This window comes from Phoenix dactylifera, chromosome 16, assembly GCF_051530095.1.
Source record: "Phoenix dactylifera cultivar Ajwa chromosome 16, Ajwa_hap1_PhDact_Kaust_v1.1, whole genome shotgun sequence".
Lineage (NCBI taxonomy): Eukaryota > Viridiplantae > Streptophyta > Magnoliopsida > Arecales > Arecaceae > Phoenix > Phoenix dactylifera.
In genome coordinates, this window is record NC_143205.1 from 17,417,486 (window position 1) to 17,431,395 (window position 13,910).

The 13,910-nt window shown below is 39.5% G+C and overlaps 1 pseudogene; it reads right to left on the reverse strand.

The window, feature by feature from the left end:
* Nucleotides 1–5,287: 5,287 nt before the first annotated feature.
* LOC103701059 (ornithine decarboxylase-like) lies at nt 5,288–6,637 on the reverse strand (annotated as a pseudogene).
* Nucleotides 6,638–13,910: the final 7,273 nt, after the last annotated feature.

Below are 13,910 nucleotides of genomic sequence, written 5' to 3' on the forward strand. Positions count from 1 at the left end.
GATCATCCCTTGGAGGCCAAGTTGGATATGCTTGATCTCTATATGCACCACTAGCTTATGGAGTAGTGTTAATTATATGGTTTGTCTCTGATTCTAAATCTTTTGTACTCTGTAGGATAACAAGGAGCAGCACAACTAAAACTCATACTAACATCCTTCAATCCACCTCTTTTCTTTCTCTTCTTTCTCACCTACTTCCCCTTTTGCTTCTTTCTTCCTCATTTTCCCATCTTTTCGTTTATGTGGTAACTCACCAACAAGAAGGAACTCTTATAAATAATCCAAGTACTTTAATCCAGTTTCTGAAACCATGGTCCTTACCTTATTATCACATCAAGTGCCTGGTAGGCTTATAAAAATCATTCTCAGTTACCACTTTCACATTGTGTATCTGATTGAGAGCCCTGGTAGGTACTGCTGGAGTGGCATGTAGTTATGGTGCCACTCATGATACTGCCCCATGTACTCCAAAAATTGCCTTGGATCATGCTATAGATAACTTAAACCATCTGTATATGCATTAGCACTGGAACACCAACGGCTGTGGGCTAGTATGGTCCAATCTGATTATATGCAAAGAAGGCATCTCAATTATTGTATACCCTGAACCTTAAGTAAAAATGCCCTGAACGGACCATAAGAGTCGTATATGGACCTAAACACAATTCAGATAATAGAAGACGATAATTCAGATGTTAACCTTGAGTTGGAGGTGTCATGGAATCCATGCTAATATGATGGAAGAGAGTTCGGATGGTTCATCCCATTGGTAGTAAAGATTGATGACACCCAACCACCTTATCAATCTGACTCCCTTCTTGGTGGCTCTTAAGCTTTTTTCATATGGACCTAATAGTGCCCCTTATGGAAATTTGTAGATTCTCTTCTCCATATCCTTGCTTCTCTATTATCGCCTGAAGGGAGGAAGATGACTGTCTCTAGGATTATGATCAAATCTAGGATGTAGTGACTAAAATCGGCCTTGTATGTAAATAAGCTTAGTTCCACTTGTGCTCGCCCTGTGTCCACACCACCATGGCCATTAGTAGTCACATCACTGGAGCTACTATCATGGTCATTCTTATTGTTGTCTCTGGATGATGCGAGCAAGTCACAATCTGAAGGCACCAGAGTCTGGCAGTGTTTGCTGTATGCAGTCTCTAAGGATCAACCGGGATCTTCCCTTTAGTTTTACTATTTTCTTCAACTAGCCTGACTGATCTATGTAGAGTTTCTTTCTTGCCTAGCTCTAAAACTCTAAATAGTGCCTGATTGGCCTTGTTGACAATATATCCTAAAATTAATCTGAAGGAACATTATTACATCAGTTAGTTTCAGGTTTAATGTGTCTTTAGGTAAGGATTTTTGATCGTCTAATTTGACCTTAGAAAGACTGATGTTTTAGGGCATGCATTCAGTATATGTACAACAAAAGATTTAGCCAACTAGTAATCCCTTCCTATGATCTTCAAAATTACGTTATTTTTGCATACGTGTTCTTGGCTTGACTCATGTAGATCTGATTTGCTTCAGGCTCCCCTCGGCTGAAATGTTGAAATGGCAAGAGACAATAAAAAGGGTTTATGGCTGTTTAAGCTCAGTATCAAGCAGTACCAGCAGGTGCCGTTCTTGCTTGTAGATACCATTCAATACCACTAGATTTGGAGTGGTTCTACCTGGACCGGTGCTGGGTGTGTTAGCTGCTGGTTCCTTGTTGGTATGGGCGTATGACACATACCATCTAGCATGTTCCGGCAAGGCCAGCACCTAAATCCTTGCATCCAATAGAATTCCAGCCAAGAAAAATGTTCCTCAATTAGTCAAACCTGACATACTTTCTGACCTGTCAAAGCAGGCTGCATTATGTCATGATGCATGTAAAGAAAGACAAAAAGAAGCATATAAAGAAGGAAATGGAACAAATAAGATTAAATGGAGGAAGAACAGACAGAATCTTGAAGAAATTAAATCTTATTCAGAATATGACTGCTCAAGAGAATGAATCCTATATTGAATTTATATCCAAGTAGCTGATCAACTGGATCTTACCCTAAAACAAATTTTAGTAGTAGATTATTGGAAAGAAAGATGAAAACTACTCGAGAAACCTGCCACCATAAAGTGTTCCCCAATCTAATTTTCTCTGTAGAGAAGGGCCTCAACTAGATTTTTATCCTGTTTAAATCTCTATTTTCCTCAATATAATAATTGATTGGTCCAATGTCTTTCTCTAGGTCCTTTTATGCACTGCTTCCTGCCAATTATGCTATTACTTTAAGTTGAATCTAACCCTGTGTCTATTGCATATTACTCTCTTCCAACATTGCAACGATGCATTAGTATGACGATGATCCTTGTGCTTCCATCTGACATGGATTTGGGCCTATTGGGCCTATAATTTCTTCATACAAGAATGACATAATTATTATAGGACAAGATTACTATAGATCATCTACGTGTACTTCATCAAGTCATATTACTACATTAACATAACTGTGTGTTCTCACATTGCTCGAAGTCAAATTAGTTGGAATCCCAGTCGTTAGCAAGTCCATATGCATTCTGCAAACCAAGACAGTGCATCTGTAGCACTAGAAAATATTAGGTTGAAAAGAGTGCGGCAAAAGAATCACAGAAAACTGCAATATCTTGTTGTTTATTCAGATCATTGCATGAAGTCTAAGATCCAAGATATATGCTTGCCATTAGCCTGCAGGCAATGTGCAAAATTTGTTACAAATTTATTGCCTTTGTTATATAATTTATTAAAGAGTTGTTCAAATTTAACTGGGACATCTGAAATTGCGTTGCAACCTAACAATAAGCATTTTTTCCATAAACAGATATTTTCAACTTGACTAGCATATCTTGGAGTCAAGTAAGATATGATTAGTCTCACCCAAACTGTAGAATGCTGTGTACAGTGAAAGTTGTACTGCACTGTTGATGGCCAGTGTATATATATGGATTCAGAAAACACTTCCACATCTTATGCTGTCCGGTATGATTACATTTTCTTGGGAAATTGATATATCATTATAGGTAAATATGCATCCGATTGTCTTCTTTTATGTCTCAAATCTGAATGTAAGTCATTTTCTCTTTAAGCACGTTATACAACAAGATAATAGAACAGCATTAGGGAATTTGGAGTTGTCCTATAGGCAGTGAGTGTGATTATTGTGACATATCTTTCTTTTTTGTTTTTCTCTCAGTGGACTTTATCCATACCGTACTGGTAGGTACGATGAGGTTTCTCAAGAATACCAATTCTTTCGGACCGAAGCGCGGTCAATGGCTTTTTGGGGCTTTTCGCGATGCCGAGATAACTAATTACCCCTTCGAAGCGGAAGGTTTGGATCTTTCAATCTTATGTCGTGAGGGATGTGACCGATGTTAGGTCCATAATATACCAAAGCTTTTGGTGTTCTATGATTCACCTCCGAATAATGAGTAGGTAGTTCGATCCTTTTGATTCTTATCTTCCTAGTAAACGGGGATCCGGAGCAATAGGTCGAATTACTATATAAAGAAGACTTGTAAACAAAAGGACTTATTGTTCGAGTAGGAAGATTTCGGTTTTTCTCGTTCCTTCTCTTCAATAAGAAGAAGTATTTGAAATGAAACAAATTCCTCTTCATTCTGTTGTGCTCAGCGAAGGAACTGCCTAAGCATACTTTTTTGGATCCAAACTTCTTTGGGGACCCTCTCTAAGGCATAGGAGGACGAGGTCACAGCATTCTTACTAACAAAGGGGCAACAAGCAACAGAAAAACGTAGTGACCACGGTGGACCAATTGTATCGATTAACAAAATGCATCATGGCAGGTTTATATGCGTATCTTTTTGCCCTTATAAATCAACTGCATAGATAAAGAGAATAAGAGTGCCATGGCTGAAGTACTTGATATTATTTCTTATCATCTACCATCTCATATATTTCTCTCTTATTTCTATCTATCTCTGTCATGGTGTTAATGATTTCAAGTTTGATCTATTTTCCGTCTACCTAATGTAGTTCGCAGGTTGTAACAGATTATTAGGCTTCTCTGATCTTTTTTTCATTTAACATAACCATGTAAAAATATAAAACAAGTGGTCAATAACTTATTAAGGGCAACATGGTCTTCTGCCCTTCGTAATTCTCACCCTTGTTACTGTAATAAAGTTGAGGACACTTCCGAAGTTTCATTTTGTCTGCATTTTTATGCAGAAAATAATTATTTTATGGAGAAAATATTAAATAAGAATGTTTTCTGTGGAAATCTTTTAGAACACTTCATGATGGAATGATTTACAAATCTATAAGATCCCCCCCTTCCCCTCTCTCTCTCTCTCTCTCTCTCTCTCTCTCTCTCGCTTGCTCGCTCGTGTGCCCTTGCTTTATACTCAAATGCTGGCCAAAGAATTCTTAGACTATTGATTGAAAGCATCGAGTCCTCTCTCTCTGTCTGTATCTCTCTTGTGCTCTTCGTACTGAAATGCTGGCCAAAAAATTCTGAGTAGTCTGTTGATTGAAAGCATTGAGTCCTTCCACAAAATCTTCTCAACTTTCTGCTTTATATCTAACTCAATTTCATGGAAGAAAGGCTCAAATGATGATGAACTTTGAAACCACTCCATATGACAGTCAGGTACATCATCTGGTCTTGTCTAAGGATATGGCTGCCAAGATTGGAAAAAGTTATGTGCACAATTTTTCTTTTGTTTAGTCTTTATTTTTCCTTTGGCCTTTCTTAGAGAATGGTTTTTTTTTTTCTGTGTTTCTTTTCCTTACAGCAGGCAGAAGGAAAATGACAAACATAAACTAGGAGGTATGAATTTTTCCATATTTGATTATTCTTGTATTCTACTATATGTTTGTGATACATATGACAGCAACAGTGATTATGCATGCGCACAGAATCGAATTATTGTTGTTTTAGTCCTTCTCATGTGTTGATGTACTAACGCATACCCTAAGCCACGGATATCATTTGCCACCTTACACAAAAGAAACCAAACCTTGATTGTCTTGAGCAGAATGGTTATCCTAAATGCACTTGGGAAAATGTCTAGAAAGTTCTGATATCTATATGTTTTGAGTCTCAGAAATCACTTTTCATATCTTTATGTTTAAAAATAGGGTCCTATGTAAAATTAGGTGCTTCCATTGTAAAACTTTACTGGAAACTAGCATTATCATTGTGCATGTTATTGAAAGAGAATGGTCAAGTCCATTTAGCAGGAATTTTCTTGCAAATATAAACCAACTCAAAGTTACCTTTGCAGCTGTTCCGTTGCGAGTGAAGGAAAGATGAGAAGAGGGTTACGAAAGGTTCACTTCATCCGCTCAAGCTTGGGTTGCAAACAGATGGTTTCACAAAAAGGATCTCTTCATTCATGTTGGAATGGGTTGGAGTAAGCTAGGTGGGTGAATATGGCAGAGGTGGTGAACCCGTTGAAGTTGGACCCAGCAGATGCTGTGTATGCCCCCATGTTGGGAAACACAAGCCAGTCATTGACGTGTAGTTCTGGAAGCTGGTGCCCGGTGAGGACTGTGTCAAGTGCGTCACACGTGGGGCCAAACACTGTAGACGGGTACCTTTGCTTCCCTTGGCATGTTGGGTTATCACTGTCTGAGGAGCAAGCCAATGGCAGCGCCATCACACTTGCATGGTCGTACACGATGCAATTCATGGAACCATATATCCCATCATTGATCCAGTACTCCCTCAGCTCCTCACGCACCCTCTTCCCTATGATGTTGGTGGCAAGTGTGAATGCAGTCTCAGCAAAGAACCTTCCTGGTTCGGCTATTACCTTCAGGCTGGGCTCATTGGCAAAGTATTGAAGGAGCGCTGAGTTGACGACGCCTGAAGCTTCATCAAACTGTGCACCAGCTGTGAACCCACCACCAATGTTAAGGATCTGCAAATGGGGCATCCCGAGCTGCTCTGCTGCGTTGAACACGGCTTTAGCTGCTGCAATCGCTCCACTGAAAACCTGTGATCGCATCACCGCACTCCCAACATGGAATGAGACACCAACAACTGCAAGCTGTGCATCATTTGCAGCCTGAAGCAAAGGAAAAACCTCCTCCGGAAGTGCACCATACTTGGGGTCCCAAGGGACATCGGGCCTCACCATCATCTGGAGCCTTGGGCCTGATTAAGAGCTCGCATTTTGGATGCCACCTGCGAAGTTTGTCGATTTCTTCCCTGGAATCAAAGGTTGTCAGGTTGACACCAACATTGGCAGCATACTTGATGGGAGACTCAGCCTTGCATGGGTTAGCATAGATGATGCGGTCTGGAGAGACACCAAGGGCTAGGACCGACTCGATCTCCCCACGGCTAGCACAGTCAAAGCCAGAGCCGAGGGCCGCCATTGCTCCAAGGAAGGCAGGCTCCGGGTTGCACTTGACTGCATAGAAGGGTTGGACCTTCTCCAGATGATGGCTCCATTTCTTGAAGAGATCTACGACCACACCAAGGTCCAAGATATAAAAGGGGTCTTTCACCTCATGCTTCTTGGTGATGATGGACTGAATGAAGCTGGTTACACCTTCCTTTGACGCTCTTTTGAGGCTTGATACCTTCTTCCCCTTGACCCCTGGGGCACCAAGTGCAGCCTGGATGAGGCTTCCTCCGGCCATGGAGATGAGGTGTGAGGTGAAGGTAGACTGGTGTAGCAGATGTATGGAAGTTGGAAACAGGTACAATTTGCACTCTTATTTCCTTCTGAATATGAACATATTTATACAGTGGGACAGAATAAAGCAAGGTCTCTATTAGTGGGATTTGCTTTTGACAAAAACAGAATCAGCACAAAGGTACTCTTACCCAGTTTCTAGATATAGTGCTGTGAAGAGAATAGCATTGCTGTTGTCAGAAGCAATCTCTATCCAGTTTCCACGCTGCAAAAAGGCTTCGGCTTGGCTAAATTGACTTGAGCGACTAAGAATGTGAATAATTCTCAGAAAAGTTGCATATGAGAGGAGATGGGGAAGGTATTTCTGAATTTTGTAGTGGTTCAGGAGTGGTGTCTGCATGTGGGTGGAGCAGTCAATGCTCTGGGTCAGCCATGGCAAGAAATCTAAATGACCGTTCCAGAGGAGTTATGCTCTCTTTATTCTGTTCGGATAACCTTGAGTCTTTCCCCATAAGCAATTCACTCCTGACATTGCAGGTGACTCTTATGGGAGCAGGGATATTCAAAATGATGCTGGCATCTATGCATGCTACCCATATCAAAATGTATAGGCCCAAGTAATGGGGAAGTGACAACGGCAATGCTGCAGGTGGCCTGGCCATGCAACAGATTAGATGCTTGAATTCATTTGAAACGGAAGTATGTACAGATATATCATATATGATATCAGATTGCGAAGCACGCTGCTCATACTAAAATGGATGATTTGCTTTGAGGATGCAGGGCATTCTAACTTAGGGAGACACAAACCACAGTTATAATACTGATGCAACTTTGACATTGTGACTGTCTGTGTAGGCATGTACTATGATCACTTAAAAGTTAGTGGACTTGGAGCGGAGGATGGAAGAGTCAGCTTCTCAACGATTAAAATTCAGAGTCTTTCTGATCAGGATGATGGATGATGCGCTTGTCCTCCAATTAGCTTTTGGTATGCATTAGAGCACCAAGCAAACTTTATCGTGAGCCAGGAAGTAGTATCAGCCCAAAAGTTTCTTTGCTATGCAGCGTACTGTAACGGTCCTTGATTGTGACATCGGTTTGGTACATCGAGTTCGAGTGGTGATCTGATAGGTATTTCCAATATGACAGGATTAGAATTTTTTAAGAGGACCGAGTAAATAACAATTTTTTTATGAAGTAACCACTGCCTCTTATTGCTCCCTGCAGATATCATTGGAAGGGTAGGTAACCTTATCATAGATCCGGCATTGGCAGGCAACATACGTACTCTTTCTGATTTGATTGTCAACATCAAGGAGAAAGCTGAGGAATTGAAACCTGGAATCAAGCATGGGAGCTCACGTGGTTCACACTCCATTGTTCAGATGATTAGATCCGTTTTGACCTGCTATTGTGGGTGACCTGAAATTTCAATGGCCATTTTCAAGGCTGCTGCTTTTTTCTTGATGCATTTATAGTGGTCAAAAGTAGAGTTTGGATTATAAATGACTCGTTGATTCACCATATTTTGCTAGAGTGAATTCTCCCTCTTCAATTCTATGTTACATACTCTACTATTTGAATTCTCGCTTCAGCATTTCTGTGACTTAATACACATGATCATGTTATCATTCTCCAAAGGATTTCTAGTATAGTCCTCCAAGAGATTGTCAAAAAAAAAAGAGGAAAATATTTGCTCATCCGGACTTGCTCCACCGAAAGCAAGCCAAGCTCAAACCTGTTATTGAGGCATAATTTATAAATCCATGAGACAAGCCCCAAGAAATATGGGGTTAAAATAAATGTAAGCTGACACTAGTCTTGACATGAAACAACCTGGACGCAAGAATACCTTTATAGGAATACTTTGAGCTAGAAACAACCTCGAAACAACCTCGAGGGCCCATTGTCTACAAAAAGTTTTCTAGCCTGATAGGCCTGCAGGGCCAAGGTAGTGGGCCTCAGTTGGCCCAGTGCCATCAGTTTCGTACTACCTGCACGAAAGATTTATTATAGACAACTACGGGAAGTTCCTGGAATCATAAATGGGAATAGGTTTTCCTGGTCCACAAGCAGCAACATCATGGTACTCGTAGGTCAATAAGCATCACATGCGTCACTGACAACTTTGATGCATGGCATGTATTTCATGCACTTCAACTGGCAATATTTGAGGTAGAATTTCATGCTTGAACAGCCAATTTATCATGCATCCAAGGCAAGAACATGGCGTTAATCTTGCTATCCATTATACTCCAAGCCATGCTCCATAAAAGCATCACTAATGAGTGTGGTAATAACCTATTAACTCAAGACTTCATGCTATCAATTGGATCCTCTGTAGTACATGATCTGCACCGTATAGAGTTGCACACCCCTTGACGCTCATCACATCATCCAATTATGGTGATGGGTGGGTATGCAACCGACATCCTATTCGACGGCCATCCGTGCTCTCCACGGTGCAAAACATGCGCTGCAAAAAATCCAAATTCATCAATTCAACCTACCTCCTCTACATGATATCATCTTCCCTTTTCTTTTCCTAGAGGATGATCAAATATGTAACTCGAAACATTTCCTTAATAAAACTCAAGCTGGACCTTCATGACTTAAGGGTTACAATTCACCCACCACCACCGGAGAGTCTTTTCAAGATCAACTTCCTTTCTTTTCCAAGATCATGATCAGATGTGCCACGTTTCTGATTGCGGACTTGAAACATTTTCCTTGATAAAACCCCGAGCTGGACCTCAATCACCTCATACTCCCTCTTGACTTAAAGGTTTTATATGACTCCTGTCGATGTTTCAGAGAGAGAGAGAGGGTGACTGGCTTACATCATGGAGTAATTGAATATTGCTGCCATTCAAGTTCTCAATGACAGAGAAGAGATGGAGCTTCATAAATGGAAGGGTTAGAATTTGCATGCAAGTTTACCTTGTATCGTCTCTGTCCTAGACAAAAGCTTGTACCCACCGATCACAGGGCACAACCAAACACCACCACTCTTTTTCCAATGCTGGAAAAAGTCCCAGCTGCAGGAAAGGGGGCACAGCCTAAACTCATGAAAAACACACATCAAAATTGTACTGCCACTTCATGGTAGCCAACGCAGTCAAATTGGTTGGTCCAGCTTTTTTGAAGCCATTTCTACCTTGTGATTGGACCTCCAATTCGGCTCCAATCCTCCCAATTGCAATCAAACAGTTCTTTATTTGCCAATGGCTTGGGTCTGCTAGTTGGCAACTCTTGTGCTTATAAATAATAACAATGACAAAAGAGCTATCTTCTCTTTTGTTTCTTTGTTTTTTTTTTTGTCATCTCTTGGCATGGAAAAATGAGAACGACAAATCTTTAATTCATATGTCCATGCCTTAAACGTAACTTGACCTAGGAACTAAAAACTCAAAATCGATAGAGTTATAACTGCCAAATCAAGTTCCATCTGGATGGCTACCATTAATCAAGCATGGCATATAGTTGTCGTAACTGCAAACAAATCCATAGCTGTTCTAATATTAAGCCAAAATCTCGATTTTTGCCTCCACGTCTCCTACCATTCAACTACTCTCCAATAAGTGTATTTACTTTGTTTAATTTTTTTCATTTTGAAGGGGAGAAGCAATAAAATTAAGGTGTGCTCATGAAACTATATAAATACTTAAAAAAATTAATCATGTTTGGTCATAGATGAGTCATATACTGCTTCTCTCAAGCAGCATGTAAGTCACACAATGTACAAAATATATCCCTAAATTGGATTTTGGGTTTAGAACAAGTATGAGTCCATGGCACCTTCAACTTGATCTCTATGTGGTTGAAGCTTAATTTGACATGTTCTGAACATGGGTCCACACTCTCATGCTGCCTCCATCGTCATAATGATTGGCTCGTGTAAGATGGGGACCAAATGATCCAGAAAAATACAAAAGAATCTCCGAGTATGTTAATATTTAGTAAAATTTTAAAGTCGCTCTATTATAACCGGGGTATCATGGATTTGAAAATTTGTTTGCATCAATATTGGTGAAATTTTGAAAGTGGTCCTAGTTCCATGGATATCTCACGGAAAAGCCATAGGGGATCCGAATTCTCCTAGCTAGCAGCTAGGTATGTATACATCGGGCATAGCTTGACTTGAACCAGTAGCATCACAAATTGGGTCTTCTTGGATTTGGATGGATGCATCCACTCTCGTGAAACAAATCTTGCTCACTACTCTCCGCTCCCTCCTCGTCCCGGATGAAAGCCGGTCGGTAATAACGAGAAGGGCAGGATAAAAACAGAGCCAAGCTAGGACGAGAGGAAAAGTCTAGGAAGGCAGTTTGGCCATTAAAAGAAGCTGAAGAGCAGCAGAGGAGAAGACCCCCTCTTTCTCCTGTCCTCTGCCTCTCTATAGCTCTAGGAGAATTACAAGAAGGGTCTCTTAGCAGAGATATATAAGCCTAATAGCGTTGAGAGATACCGAGTTATAGAGATGGGCCAGTACGCGCAGCCTCATAGGCGGCCACGGGGGAGGAAGGGGGAGGCGGCGGCGTCGGAGAGGACGGGATGCTTCGCTGCAGCGAAGGAGCAGCGGTCGAGGCTCTACATTGTGTGGCGATGCGCAGTGATGCTCCTCTGTTGGCACGACTATGGAAAGTACTGAGCTTTAGTTTGAAAGCTTATGTGTGTGTGATACGTACTCTTATTTCCTGTCTCTAAGATTGTTATCGTAGTTAGTACATGGCTACGTTTACTTTGCCATTCTTCTGACTCTTGCTAAGCTTTCTCTGTATTTTTCACTCATCTGAATTATTTCTCTGCTCTGGTAGGTTTTCCTTTTTTTTTTTTATTGCATAAGTCGCTCTATATCTATTTATGTCTTTCATTAATCCTTGGGGCATTTATCCTCCGTTTTTTCTTTAAAAAATTACTGAGACAATAAGACAATATTCTTACTTTAAGAAAATTGCAGGTTAAAATGTTTTCAGAGGAGTTGTACTTGTAATTTTATCTATGGCTTGTGCGGAACAAATTTTAGTTAAATGATTAACTAAGAGCTGCTTAGCTAAATGGTGAAGGTTTGGACGATGAAAATATCATCATCATTGGTTTTACATAGAATGCATATCATGCAAGGTGGTAACCGCGACAATATCACTGCACGAAATGCATGCCATGCCAAGTGACAACTAATAGATTATCGCAACGTTGGATCCGTGCCAAAACCAGGCAAAGAACTCATAAAGGTTGGTGTCCAATGTTGTCATCGTCGCCTCTCAAGTGTTGATGCAATGGTTGCCTTCTAGCTTGGAAAGGCATTCATGCATGCAGAACCCTCGCAACATGCTATCGAGGGTTCTTGTCACATGTTTGGCTGCTCGTCCCACGTGCCACTCATCCCATTTTCCCAAGTGCCAGAGTTGGGCCGATGGCTTGGGCTAGAGCCCAGCAAGGTTGTTCCATTGGGTTGGGGCCTAGGGGCTGAGTATAGCCCTTGCCCTAACTGAGATCATTTGCATCCAAGGGCTTCTCATCAACACTTAATTTCTTAAATCATATCAGAGTTTTGAAGTTATGATGCTTTTATATAAGGAGCTATACTTAATGTCTCAAAACTCTCTCCTCAAAAGAAAACCGAGAAGAAATGACATTATAAATTTACTTTAAAGGAAAATGTAAAATGCTATGAATGCCGTGTTAGAGTGATATATATATATATATATATATATATATATATATATATATATATTTGTGAGAGGTAAAATGTGCATGTTTACAATCATCAAGCTCACCCATGTCTTTTGGGTGCCAACTTCATGATCTGTGACATTACATTGTGTGAATGACATTAAAATCCCATTGCTCAATTAAGGCTTTCAATCAAACTCTATTTAAATTAATTTCTCCTCTTCAATACAAAGCCATAAAAAATAACAGATAACTAGTATTTATTTAGTCCTAGCAAATTGAGCACTATCATTTCATTTATTTATTGACCGCTAGCCTTTTATTTATGTAAATTATCATAATTAGCTATCATCATTGCTGGTTTTTTGAGATATTGGAGGAAACAAATTAAAAGCAAGATGTATTAATTTAATATATAATCCAAAAACACCAATAAAATGTAAGTTAGATTCTAAAATGTTTAATTTTGTATACTAAATTTATTTATAAACATTATTTAATCAACTTTAAGCAAAAATAGAGTCAAAATACGATTACATCATTTAGCTTGTATATCTAGAGAACACAATATAGAAGCAACTTCAATGCCAATTTCTTTCTTCTAAATTTTCTCTCTTTTAATGCCAGTATTTTTTTTCTTAAATCTCTTCTTTTTTATTTTATTTTTCTTATACTTTTGTATTTTTTTAATTACTTTTTTTTATTTCATATTTTGTCATCCAAAAGCTTGAGTTGATGATGAATGGACCTACGAGTACTTAAGCTCTATGGTTCCTATGTGGCAATATTCAGATCGGCACTCGAAGGCCTTGATGAGGAGCAGGGAAGCCAAGCTGCAGTAAAGGCGATAGAGAGAGAGGGATCAGGATCCAGAGAAGAGAGAATCGATGAGGACTTTCACTCCCTACTTGCTCTTATTGTAAAATCTGAGGAAGAGAAACAGAGCATTGGACGACATGTAGATTAGTGACTACGCAAGGCCATCACAACATTAATTCAAGTAATGTTGTGGAGAAATTAGAGATATGAATCTTTAAGAAATAAGACAAAATATAATGGAACTTAAACTATAAAATAGAATAAGAAACAGAGTCATAATTGAAGATATGACATATGAAATATAAATTAGGTTTTTTATACAAAATTTATATTAGAAAGACATGATAGAATTTCTCTCGCATCTCACATACATTTGAGTGTGGTTGGCCTAATGCTCAATTCTAGTCAATAAATAATAATCAATAATGAAGTATAATTTGATAATTGATAATTCTAGTTTCATAACTGGTACTCGGGTTCAAACATGACAACAGTTGCATGTTTGACTGTGAAACATGAAAATTTATAACAAAAAGAGTTCTAGATAAGTTGATGCACCAAAATAGCTGTCGTGCTCAAGTCCTCAGCCTGTCCCATTGATTAATAATGGTATGGTTAATATCCTTGACAACCTTATGCAACTACGCAAAGTCTTAGGAGTATAGATATCATAATTTTTGGCACTTTGCACTATTAAAGATGATTAATCTAATTAAGATAGCAATATTAATCAATGGCTAATCACTTTAACCACAAAGAAACTGATCCCATGTTGAAAT